Source organism: Xyrauchen texanus, chromosome 27, assembly GCF_025860055.1.
Source record: "Xyrauchen texanus isolate HMW12.3.18 chromosome 27, RBS_HiC_50CHRs, whole genome shotgun sequence".
NCBI classification, from domain to species: Eukaryota; Metazoa; Chordata; class Actinopteri; order Cypriniformes; family Catostomidae; genus Xyrauchen; species Xyrauchen texanus.
This window is the reverse complement of record NC_068302.1, coordinates 29289595-29302692: the sequence shown is the minus strand read 5'-3', so window position 1 is coordinate 29302692 and position 13098 is coordinate 29289595. Positions and strand designations below refer to the sequence as shown.

Here is a 13098-nt window from a genome sequence, read left to right as displayed (position 1 = left end):
ACCAGGAAAAGAAAACACATTTGAGTTGAGCCTAAACAGATCCAGACATGTTTTACAGATTCCTCTTTTTTCTTTACTTACGAATGACATTTAGAACATGTGTACCTCCGAATTGAACCAGGTCCAAAACTAACATGAGACAACATAAGACAGAGACAAAACACAATCAAAATTAGTGATAGATCAATAATAGCTAGAACAAAAAAAATCAGATTTTTCTTCTACCAAGAAATACACCTTTTTACTTAATTAGTTCTTCAAAGTGATGATCACCAAAAAAAAAAAAACATTTTAATAAAATACAATTCTGGCAGCATTTACTCACCCTCATGATGTTATCCCAACCTATACTTTTATTTTTCCTTCTTTGGAACACAAAATGAGATGTTAGGCAGAATGTTAGCTTTAATCACCATTCGTTTTCGTTGCATCTTTTTTTCCATACGATGAAAGTAAATGGTGATTCGGCTTAACACTTTCTGTGTTCCATGGAAGAAAGTCATGGGTTTGGAACAACAAGAGTGTGAGTAAATAATGACGACATTTTCATTTTTGGGTGAACTATCAGAATGGGGAACATGGCCTGAGCTGGACTCAAACCTGGGTCTCCCATGTGCATGATAACTCAATATACTACTAATATACTCGCATTGTATATAGTACTCGCATTGAACACAAGGTCATGGCTCTGAACGTGATGCATATGTTTTTTTTTGTGGTAGTATAATAATTAAGCTATTATTTTTATAAACAAAACAAATAAAACTAACTATCAGATCTAACCACATACAATACACACACAGCTTGATGACCCAAGTTTCACTGCCTCGCAGACGAACGGATGCAGAAAAGAGGGGAGGAAAATAAGACAGGACAAACAATGGAAAGAAACATCAAACGCACTAGCTACTCCTCCTCCTCGTCTCTTTCCTCGTTTGAAGTCATCAGGAGGGACAGTGTTTACAGATAAACCTCTGGCTTTAGCAGCACAGGGCGCAGGACAAAGCACCAGGTGTACAGGCGAGAGAAAAGTGTGTGAAAGTGTGTATGTGTGCACCCACAAGCCCGACCGCTCTCTGCTTGCTAGTCTTGAGTAAACAATATTTACCTCTAAAGGCTGCTGAGGTTTGGTGCTCCATCCCATAAACGCCTGTGTAATTGGCCCCAGTAGGGGTTTTAGATGAGTGAATATTAGGTTTTAGACCATCTTAGGTCTGTAAGGATAGGTACCTGAGGTATCCTCTGCCTCTTGTGTGCCATGAATTAAATATTATTCCTACTTTCGAAATGCTGTCAGCTAATTACAATATTCCCAATTAGAGTGAAGTACTCTCAGCTTAGTCAAATTCCCTTTAAATGCAAGTCAGGTCACTTGGTGGTCATGTTTGTAATGCCTCCAGGCAGCTATGTTCTATGGATACGAGTACAGCTCCTATTTACTTGAATGGGGAAAGACAAAAATCTCCAAAAAGGTTGATCAAGAGATTGCGTTCAAAAAACATATTTCAAATCAGCAATTATATTTGACAATTTTATAATTCGGGACTACCAGACCTACAACTGCCATATTCAGCATTACGTTTAAATCTGATTCCATAGAATCAGCACAGAAAATGCTCAAAATTCTGCTGATTCTGTCTGGGGTCTGCTCATTTATAGCCCAAAGACAAACAAAGGTTGTGTCTCGTTTCAAAGGCTGTGTGATAGGTAGGATGCGTCCTTTGAAGGCTGCAGTATACAAAGTGTCCTCCTTTAAACAAGTATTGTTTAAACGAGATTGCCTTCGTGAGACAAACGGAAACGGAACGTAATATGGTTACTATGACAGCACGCCTCTCTTTAACAAGCGTGAGTAAGTCCCTTTAGAAGGGAATGTTATAATGATGTAGAAAGAAAATAAAATAGATTTTACATGTGTACTTTTAGTCTATAATATTTATTAAAATTATATATTACTATAATATACATATATATATATATATATATATATATATTATATAATATACATGTTATATACTCTGCACCCATCTACTGAGGTACATCAACATGGGAATTAACATTACTTGCGTTTGAACATCATATTTCGAGAAAATTGGCATAATTTTATTTAGACAAATTATGTCAATTTCCGTTGAGCAAAGAATTGAGGGTTGTGAGTGACACCAAGGATATACCTCATGCATCCTGTGAAAGAAGGCTGCATTCAAAGGCTGCATTCGGATTGTCCTACTCAATTTTTTTAAACGAGACAGCCTCGATGACATATGCGGCCGGCAAATGCAACCTCCAGAGGATGCAGCCTTCGAAACAAGACACAGCCAAAGAACCGCAGCCTAGCATTTAGCACACCTGCTTAACACATTGATCTGTGGTACATGCAGGCAACAGATCAAATCACATCATTTGCCCCACTCCCTTCTCTCCATAATTTTCCATTTTCTATACCCTACCATTGTTAGATGTGTTAATTTTTAGATGTTACTACACATCTTCTATGCCAGTTTAATATGTTAAGAAACTGTAAGCAAGATGATATCCTGAAAAAGCAAAAAGTGTAAACACTTGGTCTGCGGAACTATAAAACATTGCTTTGTTTATTTGAGCATTCCGACCAGCCTGACTTGGCATAATTGGCTCATCCAATGGTGCGGATTTGGGAACTAGCTGTTTGTTCGACCAATAGTAGATAGGGAGCACGCTCTTTTAAACAGATTGAGACTAGATCATTAAAGGGATAGTTCAACAAAAAATGTAAATTCTCTCATCATTTACTCACCCTCATGCCATCCCAGATGTGTATTACTTTCTTCTGCTGAACACAAATTAAGATTTTTTAGAAGAATGTCCCCGCTCTGTTGGTCCGTACAATGCAAGTGAATTGTGATCAGACCTTTGTACCTCAAAAATCACATAAAGGAAGCATAATAGTAATCCATATGACTTCAGTGGTTAAATCTATATCTTCAGAAGCAATATGATAGGTGTGTTTGAGAAACATCTAAATATTTAGGTCCTTTTTCACTCTTAAATCTCTACTTTTCACTTTTACATCTAAAACTCACATATGTTGCCTCTTTAGTTTCATGTTCACATCTGAAAGTGAAAGTGGATCTTTATAGTAAAAAGGACTTAAATATTGTTCTGTTTCTCACCCACACCTATCACATCACTTCTGAAGATATGGACGTAAACACAGGAGTCATATGGATAACTTTTATGTTTCCTTTATGTGATTTTTGGAGCTACAAACATCTGATCAATATTCACTTGTATTGTACGGACCAACAGTGCTGAGACATTCTTCTAAAAATCTTCTTTTGAAGAAAGTAAGTCATTCACATCTGGGATGGCATGAGGGTGAGTAAACGATGAGAGAATTATTTATTTTCATTTAATAACTTTAATAACATGGTGGGGGGAAAAAATAAAAATAAAGTTAGTTAATTCATTCATCATCATGTTACCTAACAGAGCCAGAGAGTCTGTTCACACCACTTACTACTGAGACATAAGCAAGAAGCTGGTACACATCTGGACACTTATTTCTGGTACACTTTCTCTTTTGCAAACAGAGTGCTGACGTCTATGTTCTGCTAAAGCTGTGTGCGTGTACATAAAATATATGTGCCTATATCAATGACTGGATATGTATGTCTGGTGTGTTTCTATACAGGTCATAAGACACATTAGTGTCATGGGATGCTTATTGTCCAGATGTGAAACTGTGCCAATAGTACAAGGCTTAACCAGTTGCTTAAACCTAACTACTGACAACATTTACATTACTCACTTTCACTCTCTAATAGTTTCAGACACAAACACTGAAATACTTTCAATGGGCATTATACCTGCTCAACCTACAAACAGATCTATCAATCCTAACCATATCTCAAGGCATTCAAACAAACGCACCATAACCAATTAGATTAGATTAGATTCAACTTTATTGTCATTACACAAGTACGGGTACAAGGCAACGAAATGCAGTTTGGGTCTAACCAGAAGTGCAATAAATACTATTAGTACAAATTAAATTGGACAAAAACTATCCGAGTAAAAGTGCAGTGGAAAGTAATTGCATATTACAGTAAGCAATAACCAATAAGGTGAACATGAATTTTGTCAAATAGGACAGATTCCTGTTTTATCAATAGTCTTGGAACAATATTCCTATCAACCAATCTGATTTTAGGGATATGGAAAAGGGTAGGTTAGGTTTAAGCATAGGGCTCGTGTTAAGGGCTTGTAAACCATTCTTAACAACCAATAATTCCCTCTGATTTCAGAGGTTGCTCATGGTTTTGTGTTTGGACTAATATTCTCTGACAGGAATGTTGTTCCAGGACCAACAAAAGATGTTAAAAGGTTGATAGTTTGATGTTGATGATCTTACTTACCTAAAAATAAACTCTGACAATACAAATAATTTACTGATGTATGGGGACAAAAAATGAATAGCCTACTTTCTAAAGAACATCCATGAAGATGAAACAGAGCAAGATAACATCACACACCTACTACAAATAAACACACTAATCAATGCACACATGCAATAAGTACACACCCTCAAAGAAGCTGCAGGCCTTTGAGCTGTCTTAGCATTCGTTCACCTTGAAAAGCAGGTTGATCAGGAGAGAGCAAGAAACATAAGAAGGAGATCACTAGTCCTTCAAATCTCAGCTGCAATAGGACGACACAAAAAACAAGCCTCAGCTCTGAGCAACCAGTGATATCCATCCATTCATCTAAGCTTGTGACCGACCAAGCAGGACAGCAGCCCCCCTCCATAATATTTACTCACCCAGAAAGGCAGTACTTTCTACCCCTTGTCCCAGTTTAAAGAGATCATCAGGCTGACAAGCCTGCCAAGACACATACACAGTAAAAACTGCTCTTGAGTTGTCTCAGTTATCTTAAGACTAAGTCCTCATTCTCTTTTGTTTCTTATGTATGTCTTAAGCAGGGTGGTGAGTGGTGGTTTGGAGGAGAGATGTTGAAATAATAGCACCATTGTATAAGAAAGAAACTCTCTAGCCATGAGAATAGAAACAAAGAGAGAAAGACCGGAGGAGTGTAGACCAAAACGACCGAAGGCCCAAGTTTACTTCGGTTGTCAATGTTGCTGATCGGATCAGTCTGCGTGGCCTTTCAGGACGTGGCCCAGATTTGCTCAACAAGTGGACAGTCCTCAGGCATGCACCTGCCGTTGACTGAACCAAAGTAGTCATAGTGCATATGAGTCGTTCACGTTCGTATTCGGGCCAAAATAGTATACTTTGAAAGGCAGCGCGTTCGACTAGGCATAATCCGATATGGAACTTAGAGAAATGGAATATTGGGGCCTTGAGGGAGAAACACAGAGATGAAAGGCAGCAATGAGACTTAAGGCCCTTTCCCACTGCTGGAACTAAAGCCAGTTTCAGATACTTTTACTCAGAAATACTACTTGGAGAGACACAAAGAGATAAAGGTGAAGAGAGGTCAGGGTCAAAGAAAAAGAATGTTTCAAGAAAAATTATTATTTTAGTACCCGGACATCTGCCCCATTCTACCGAGTGACTGAAAAGTGCCATCTCTCACAGACCGAGTTTAGCTCAAGAAACCTACACTTTCTGAATTCATGGCGAGATCAGTCTGGTTGTGGTTGGTTGCAAAGATTTCTGAGTGGTTGTTAGCACATTGCTATGTGGTTCCTAGGGTATAACTACAGTAGATAATATTTGGCACATGTATTAGGGCTGTGGATTTTATTCAATTACGATTTCCATTTTATTTGAATAATTTCAGATTAATTTGGCTATATTTCAAATGCGATGTCTAATTTGCATACATCTGCTTATGCTGTAAATTATACAGCGAACCTTCTAACTTCTTACATTACAAAAAGGCCTTACATTACAGGGCCCAAACTTTGCAGTTCAATTGCTATCAGATAAAAGTTAAAATCAGCACAACCAAAACTTTAAATTAAAAGATATATCTTGGGATTTTAATCATTAATCGGAAAAAATATATTTTTACCCAGCCATACTTGTCTGTGTTGTGGGTGGTTACCAGGGCATTGCAATTCCGTTGCAAAGGTTTCTGAGTGGTTGTTAGTACATTGCTATGTGGTTGCTAGGGTGTTCTTAGTATTCTATAACTGGCCCAGTGGCGCCTGCAGCTGTACGGCCTTACGTACTGTGCACACCATGAGTAATATTTACTCAATATTTACTTATGTCCCATATTTCTGTTGGCTGTTTAAAAGAACTAGCAATGCCCAATTTGTGAATGTATAATTCTTTTGAGTCAGTTCTTTTCAGTGAATTGGCCAAATGGCTTGCAAAAAGGTCTGAATCGATTCGTGGTTCAGGGTGCTCTCTCATTGAATCATACGTTGTGGTGCATTTAGCTTTTATAGCACAAAAATGCATCTGTCTGAACGGTTCCTGGAAGAAATGCTTTAGCCAATAGTAACATGAATTCTACTCATACTCGAGAAAATAAAACAAATGCTTATCACAAAGTCACCAGAACTGAAAGCTTTGGTGTTGTTTACTCTAGGCACAAAACTAGAGTAAACATTGGTATGGCATACACAAGGCTGAAAAATTGGAGAAAAGTGATGCCGATGGAGAAAGTGATGCCGATGTTGCTTCTTTTTTGTTGTACAGGTAAGGAATTATTCATTATTGAGACCATTCTCTAAAACAGTATCAGTGGAATTTACGGAAAACGAATGAAAGTTTCCTTTGAACTTTTTAAAATTACATGTGTAGTCACCGTGTGTTAGTAATGGACAGTTTACAGAGGTGTTTAAAAACCCCAACACGAAAGCAACGTGTCATTTTCTTTTCTTTGTTATCACAGCTAAAGTAAGGGGGGCACATCTACCTCAACCTATATGAAACGGCACACATTTTCAATAGTTTAGTGCAAAGTAGCTTGGCACAGCGATTATTGTGGATTTTGTGTAAACCATGATATTCCCCAAATACAGCATTCAAGACATACTTTTTTGTACTATATAGATAAACGTTTATTCATTATCCATACAGGGCTCCGGACAGCAACTAAATGGTCGCATTTAGTTACAGGTTGCACCGTTGTGACTACAATGTTTGCCAACTCTCTCTCTTTTTCTCTCTATCCGAGAGAAAAATGCCATAGTATGTTTTATAAAAATTGTATCTAACCATGGTAGTGAAGATGTTTTACCTTGGGTTACCATGGTCTTCTTAATCACTGTTAAACTATATAAAAAATATAAAAAATTATTTAAAAATCTGTGGTGAATTTTCATAAAGGCTAATGCAAAATATAATCAAGGGCCTGGATCTTGGAGATTTATGGACAAATTTAGTTTTCCTTCTGTGTAAAAAGTGGTTATCTTCAAATGATCTATGATTGTAGAAAAATATAATTTGTTTAGCTTGCCTTCAAATTTCCAAGAATCAATAAAAACCTGATGAAATTTAGTCAATTTAGTCGTACTGTCAGAATAATTTACCCCTATGTAAATAAGTTGTTAACTTTTTACTTTTTTCGATGTTATAGATAACCTTTTTGTTATTAATATCAATAAATGTACATCTGCATCCCAACTCAAAATCAATGTGAATGAGCTTTTCAGTAGGGCTAAAAGTGCAATATTATTGGTAATAGGACTTAATTTTGTTATGTAATAATAATAATAATAATAATAATATCACTTATTATTAGTTTCTGTCTATAAACTTTTAATTTTAGACATGGCGGTGTTGATCTCTTCATCTCTTTTACTCTCTTGGCATACTGTACCACTCTCATCACTGCCTGTATCATCACTGCCTGTATCTGACTGGCTCAAACACTGACTTCAGCCATCAACAATTGACTTGTGCCTTCCACCTCTATAGAGTGTGTATCTGTGTAGCTGTTTCAAGCTTTGTTCATATGCCACTATTGTCAAAAAAGGACTAAATGACTCACAAATAACATCTTCTCATATGACTAATAAAATGGAAATTTGAATGTCGCAGTCTGTGACAATGGAACAGTAATTAATTTTCTTTTCATAAATCAGCATCTACAAAACAACACACCTTTGTATTTTTCCTTTGTGTGATACTAATAAAGTATCCTCTCCCCTGGTAAGCACACACACACGCAGGGCTAAGGCTTTGTGGAAATTTGCACTATGGGTGAGGTCTGTATTTTTCTATAAAGCTATTAATATTCATTTTAAATTAGAAAACCATCTATTATATACCAATTCTATGCCCGCTGCCAGATAATTGGTCTGCCTATTTCCTGTAAGTAAACACATAGCTCAGTGGTCTCTGAAAGTCTCAAATTGAAATCCCCTCTCACTGTGCAAAACTAATTTACATCCCTTTACAAAATGTTTACTAATTCAGAGAAATCTGAATAATGTTTAAAAATGTAATGCTTCCTTTAAAATTTAACTTTTGTCAGACGGCAACATTTAAAGGGAAACATTTCAACATTTCACTCCAAATTATTAGCAATAATCATTATTGATTTCATTATTGATTTTAATTAGAATCAACATTATTAATCCTTAAAATCAACAATCATTAAAGGTAACTATCGGTTATCAAAATCAATAGAATATTAATAAGAACTAATATTGCCGGGGCAACACCCTTGAATCAGGCACTAACAATCAGACAGTATAGCAGTCTCAATATAGGATTGTTCTCTTAGGAAAGTCGACGTCCAGACATTCAAAAAAAGGCTTGAATCAGAGTACTGACATCCCCTGCCAGCCCTTGACACAGGTGCATGCAGAACAATACCAAAACACTTCTCTTTAAAGTATAACAAAAAGTTTATTGATGCAGTTAATAATCAATACAATGCAGTCGATAAACTTCTGACTTCCTACTACAAACTAAACAGTAACATGATTAGATATGGTAACAGTTAAGCCTATAAAACATGAGAGGAGGGTAGAGGCGTATGTGTGTGTAAGAAGAGAAGGATTGCACAAAATTGTGGATGTGGCTCTCGTGGAGAGTGTCACGAGAGGTTTCCGGCCAGAAAATGTAGCCAAATGTTTGTGAGGGTGTGTGTTAGTACGAGACAGAAAGAACAGGGTGATGGCACCGAAGCCGGTTTAGTGATCATGGGAGAGACTGCAATCGTTAGTTTTATAACTCAGAGACGCAGTGAATGGCTCGCAATGGCCGCGGTTGTTGGTTATTTAATGGGTAAACTCAGTGTGCCGGTCTCACCCGCGATGGCAGAAATGCACAAACAGCCCAACGTGGTTCGATGACAACACAGCAATGAGTGGAATCGGCAGTCCGTAAACTGACGTGACTAATACTGTTGCTGTACGCGAGGCTTAGGAGGAATCTCCAATGTTTTATACTCTCAATGACATCATGGTTGAGGGACGCATTCTGTCGTGCATTTCATCCAATAGGAGTTGAGTTTAGAATTTCACACCTAGGTGTAAAGTGAGCAAGGCTTGATGTAATCTGTAGTCTGTTTGGACTCCCTTTGTTGGATTTTGGAGCCATTTGGCTTTGAGTGTTCCTACAGGCCTCAGTCAGGCTTTATAACTGTGTGTAGGCCTGCCTTTGTCTCGTAACTGAGAACATGAGGCCCAACAACTTTCATGTTGTTCCAAACCCCTATGACTTTCTTCAATGAAACACAGCAGATTCACAGCAAATTCACTTTCACTGTATCTTTTTTTTCCATACAATGAAAGTGAATGGTGTCTGAGACTTACATTCTGTCCGATGTCAAATTTTGTGTTCCTTCTTTCTCAGTAGGTAACAGGATGGCACTCTAATGCTGACATAAAGAGGACATCTGACCTCAACCTTGGGCCCTATGAAATGTTTTATTTTTTCCCAAATTCTGAATTTTCCATTTTATTTACTCTGAATTAATAAAAGTCAAGAGTGGCCATCACAAAGCTCTGACAGACAATTTGTGGGCAGAACTGAAAAAGCATGTGCGAGCAAGAAGGCCTACAAACCTTATACTTTTATGGTCATTTTTGCAGTTCAACAACCACCATCTTCTTCAGTAACATTGACAGGAAAATAGCCACCAAGTATTCTGCAGAACATTTTCTTTTGTGTTCCATGGCTCCAAGAAATTCACACAGATTTGGAATGACATGGGTGAGTAAATGATGACAGAATTTTCCACACAACAGAGGTAATGCTTTCAGCATCAAGAGTCAGCATTCTAAAAATCAAAAGTTACAATACCACACACACATAACACACAACACACAGTATTCAGACACTGCCACAGGACCCTCCAACATAGACCTCCAGTCAGTATGGTAACCTACTCTCTGAGTGATGTCACCCTGACATTGCATCATTACCCTGTGAGCTAATTGGTTTGCTTTCTCGAGTCCCATGAACCCAGCGGGAGAAACTGAATAAAACTGGCAGAGCGGGAGATGGGAGCTGTGGTGGTGAAGACATGAACGTGAGGAGGCATCACAGCCGCTATTAATAGGCATTAAGCCTCTTCAGTCTCCAGTACAAAAGACATATGTGTGCAGAGCATCACATACTGCTCATGAATGAGAGAGAGACAGATGGAGGTGTCAGACTGGAGAGAGAGAGAGAGAGAGAGAGAGAGAGAAATCCAGACCCAGCCGTGTCCCCTTTTGCTTTCGTCAGGCCAAACAAAACACATACACAGTTCCTCCTTGACTTAAAGAGGTAGCTCACCAAAAAATGAACATTCTCTCATCATTTACTCAACCTCATGCCATATCGGAAGTTTATGACTTTCTTCTGCCAAACACAAACAAACAAAGACTTTTAAAATATTTCAGCTCTGTAGGTCCTTACGTTGCAAGTACCAACATTTTGAAGCTCCAAAAAGCACATAAAGGCAGCATAAAAGTAATCCATAATACTCCAGTGGTTAAATCTATATCTTCAGAAGTGATATTATGGGTGTGGGTGAGAGAATATTAAGTACTTTTTTAAATTATAAATTCTCCCTGCCCATTAGGTGGCAATATAGATGAAGAATGTTTATCAGCAAAAACAAAAGAACAAGAATGTGAAAGTGAATGTGGAGATTGATAGTAAAAAAGGACTTAAATATTGATCTGTTTCTCACTCACACTTACATAATGCTTCAGAAGATATATATATTTAACCACTGAAGTATTATGTATTACATTTTGGATGGTTTATACATATTTCTTATTTTCTATCATTTGTATTTATTTTATTTGTTTATTTTTTTCCTTCACCTGTACTTGTCTTTATGATTGTATTCATATATTGTTTGATCTTATTGAACATCTATATAGAAAAAAACTCCACAGTTTTACCACCATTTGTGGACTTTTCAGACTGTAGGCAAATTTTCCATTTTATATCAATGTTAATTGGTGATCTGGAATCATTTCACAATGACGCCTTCTGACCAGCTTAAATACAGTACAAATCAATACGGGACATTTCAATTTATCTTTAAATATGGGATGATCCTATATTTTACAGGATGGGTGGCAACCCTAGTCTCAGTATTATGTCCGAAAGAGGCGATTCTCAGTTCAGTGTACAGGTGACTCACACACTGTTGTCCTTAGATCAGTGTACTTTTGACCCGAGAACTGCTGTCCTCAGATCAACGTACTGTTGACTCGAGAGCTGCTGTCCTCGGATCAGTGTACTGCTGACACGAGAGCTGCTGTCCTCGGATCAGTGTACTGCTGACACGAGAGCTGCTGTCCTCGGATCAGTGTACTGCTGACACGAGAGCTGCTGTCCTCGGACCAGTGTACTGTTGACTCAAGAACTGCTGCAATTGACTCAATGTATTGTTGACTCAAGAGCTGCTGTCCTCGTATCAGTGTACTGCTGACACGAGAGCTGATGTCCTCGAATCAGTGTACTGCTGACACGAGAGCTGCTGTCCTCGTATCAATGTACTGCTGACACGAGAGCTGCTGTCCTCGGACCAGTGTACTGTTGACTCAAGAACTGCTGCGATCGACTCAATGTATTGTTGACTCAAGAGCTGCTGTCCTCGTATCAGTGTACTGCTGACACAAGAGCCGCTTTCCTCATATCAGTGTACTGTTGACTCAAGAGCTGCTGTCCTCGAATCAGTGTACTGTTGACTCAAGAGCTGCTGTCCTCGTATCAGTGTACTGCTGACACAAGAGCCGCTTTCCTCATATCAGTGTACTGTTGACTCAAGAGCTGCTGTCCTCGAATCAGTGTACTGTTGACTCAAGAGCTGCTGTCCTCAGATCAGTGTACTGCTGACACAAGAGCTGCTGTTCTTGGATCAGTGTACTGCTGAGAGCTGCTGTCCTCGGATCAGTGTACTTTTGACACGAGAACTGCTGTGATCGACTCAACGCACTGTTGACTCGAGAACTGCTGTCCTTGGATCAGTTTACTGCTAACACAAGAGCTGCTCTTCTTGGATCAGTGTACTGCTGAGAGCTGCTGTCCTCGGATCAGTGTACTGCTGACACGAGAGCTGCTGTCCTCGGATCAGTGTAATGCTGACACGAGAGCTGCTGTCCTCGGACCAGTGTAATGCTGACACGAGAGCTGCTGTCCTTGGATCAGTGTACTACTGACACGAGAGCTGCTGTCCTTGGATCAGTGTACTGCTGAGAGCTGCTGTCCTCGGATCAGTGTACTGCTGACACGAGAGCTGCTGTCCTCGGATCAGTGTACTGTTGATACGAGAACCATGTCCTTGGATCAGTGTACTGCTGACACAAGAGCTGCTGTCCTTGGATCAGTGTACTGTTGACTCGAGAACTGCTGTCCTCAGATTAACGTACTGTTGAGAACTGCTGTCCTCGGATCAGTGTACTGCTGACACGAGAGCTACTGTCCTCAGATCAGTGTACTGCTGACACAAGAGCTGCTGTCCTCGGATCAGTGTACTGCTGACATGAGAGCTGCTGTCCTCAGATCAGTGTACTGCTGACACGAGAGCTGCTGTCCTCAGATCAGTGTACTGTTGATTTGAGAACTGCTGTCCTCGGATCAGTGTACTGTTGACTCGAGAACTGCTGTGATCGACTCAATGTACTGTTGAATCCAGAGCTGTAGACTGGATCATCTTCATACGTTGATAAAACGGTAATAC

At 38.9% G+C, this 13098-nt stretch overlaps 1 protein-coding gene across 3 annotated transcripts in view; it reads right to left on the bottom strand.

Annotated features, from left to right (window-relative positions):
* LOC127620568 (uncharacterized protein C1orf21 homolog) overlaps nucleotides 1-13098 on the bottom strand; it is a 156825-nt gene that overhangs the window by 17387 nt on the left and 126340 nt on the right. For 2 of the 3 annotated variants that reach the window (XM_052093723.1, XM_052093722.1), the window contains exon 2: nucleotides 82-129. The exons of the other annotated variant lie outside the window; for it this stretch is intronic. The gene's annotated coding sequence lies outside the window, so the exon portion shown is untranslated. The remainder of the gene's footprint in view (nucleotides 1-81; nucleotides 130-13098) is intronic. 3 annotated transcript variants of the gene reach the window in all.